This window comes from Mesoplodon mirus, assembly GCF_964341445.2.
Source record: "Mesoplodon mirus genome assembly, chromosome: 18".
NCBI lineage: Eukaryota > Metazoa > Chordata > Mammalia > Artiodactyla > Ziphiidae > Mesoplodon > Mesoplodon mirus.
Window position 1 is genome coordinate 68817679 of NC_138994.1, and position 2329 is coordinate 68820007.

The window sequence follows — 2329 nt, forward strand, 5'->3', positions numbered from 1 at the left end:
GAGGGTCAGGCTACGTGCTGACGCATGGGTCAGTGCCAGCGTACGGGCCAGGAGTAGGCTAAGGCTTCGGGGTAATGTTTAGGGCTGGTGGTGGGTTTCCATTCCGGGCTAGGGTTAGGGTTAGGGAACGGGAAGTCTTAGGGCACAGGTGAGGGTACGGAAACGTGGGTGGGTCAGGCTACGTGCTGACGCACGGGTCAGTGCCAGCGTACGGGCCAGGAGTAGGCTAAAGCATAGGGTAAGGTGTAGTGCTGGTGGTCGGTTTCCGTTCCGGGCTAGGGTTAGGGTTAGGGAACGGCAAGGCTTAGGGCACAGGTGAGGGTACAGAAACCTGGGAGTGTCAGGCTACGTGCTGACGCACGGGTCAGTGCCAGCGTACGGGCCAGGAGCAGGCTACGGCTTGGGGGTAAGGTGTAGGGCTGGTGGTGGGTTTCCGTTCCGGGCTAGGGTTAGGGTTAGGGAACGGCAAGGCTTAGGGCACAGGTGCGGGTACGGAAACGTGGGAGGGTCAGGCTACGTGCTGACGCACGGGTCAGTGCCGGTGTACGGGCCAGGAGTAGGCTACGGCGTAGGGTAAGGTGTAGGGTTGGTGGTGGGTTTCCGTTCCGGGCTAGTGTTAGGGTTAGGGAACGGGAAGGCTTAGGGCACAGGTGAGGGTACGGAAACGAGGGAGTGTCAGGCTACGTGCTGACACACAGGTCAGTGCCAGCGTACGGGCCAGGAGTAGGATACGGCGTAGGTTAAGGTGTAGTGCTGGTGGCGGTTTTCCGTTCCGGGCTAGGGTTAGGGTTAGGGAACGGCAAGTCTTAGGGCACAGGTGAGGGTACGGAAACGTGGGAGGGTCAGGCTACGTGCAGACACATGGGTCAGTGCCAGCGTACGGGCCAGGAGCAGGCTACGGCTTGGGGGTAAGGTGTATGGCTGGTGGTCGGTTTCCGTTCCGGGCTAGGGTTAGGGTTAGGGAACGGCAAGGCTTAGGGCACAGGTGAGGGTACGGAAACGTGGGAGGGTCAGGCCACGTGATGACGCACGGGTCAGTGCCAGCGTATGGGCTAGGAGCAGGCTACGGTGTAGGGTAAGGTGTAGGGCTGGTGGTGGGTTTCCATACTGGGCTAGGGTTAGGGTTAGGGAACGGCAAGGCTTAGGGCACAGGTGAGGGAACGGAAACGTGGGAGGGTCAGGCTACGTGCTGACGCACGGGTCAGTGCCAGCGTACGGGCCAGGAGTAGGCTACGGCTTGGGGGTAAGGTGTAGGGATGTTGGTGGTTTCGTTTCCGGGCTAGGGTTAGGGTTAGGGAACGGCAAGGCTTAGGGCACAGGTGAGGGTACGGATACTTGGGAGGGTCAGGCTACGTGCTGACGCACGGGTCAGTGCCAGCGTATGAGCCAGGAGTAGGCTACGGCGTAGGTTAAGGTGTAGGGCTGGTGGTGGGTTTCCGTTCCGGGCTACGGTTAGGCTTAGGGAACGCCAAGGCTTAGGGCACAGGTGAGGGAACGGAAACGTGGGAGGGTCAGGCTACGTGCTGACACACAGGTCAGTGCCAGCGTACGGGCCAGGAGTAGGCTACGGCGTAGGGTAAGGTGTAGTGCTGGTGGTGGGTTTCCGTTCCGGGCTAGGGTTAGGGTTAGGGAACGGCAAGGCTTAGGGCACAGGTGAGGGTACGGAAATGTGGGAGGGTCAGGCTACGTGCTGACGCACGGGTCAGTGCCAGCGTACGGGCAACGAGCAGGCTACGGCTTGGGGGTAAGGTGTAGGGCTGGTGGTGGGTTTCCGTTCCGGGCTAGGGTTAGGTTTAGGGAACGGCAAGGCTTAGGGCACAGTTGAGGGTACGGAAACGTGGGAGTGTCAGGCTACGTGCTGATGCAAGGGTCAGTGCCAGCGTACGGGCCAGGAGTATGCTACGGCGTAGGGTAAGGTGTAGGGTTTGTGGTGGGTTTCCGTTCCGGGCTAGGGTTAGGGTTAGGGAACGGCAAGGCTTAGGGCACAGGTGAGGGTACGGAAACGTGGGAGTGTCAGGCTACGTGCTGACACACAGGTCAGTGCCAGCGTACGGGCCAGGAGTAGGCTACGGCGTAGGGTAAGGTGTAGTGCTGGTGGTTGGTTTCCATTCCGGGCTAGGGTTAGGGTTAGGGAACGGCAAGGCTTAGGGCACAGGTGAGGGTACGGAAACGTGGCAAGGCCAGGCAACGTGCTGACGCAGGGGTCAGTGCCAGCGTACGGGCCACGAGCAGGCTACGGCTTGGGGGTAAGGTGTAGGGCTGGTGGTGTGTTTCCGTTCCGGGCTAGGGTTAGGTTTAGGGAACGGCAAGACTTAGGGCACAGTTGAGG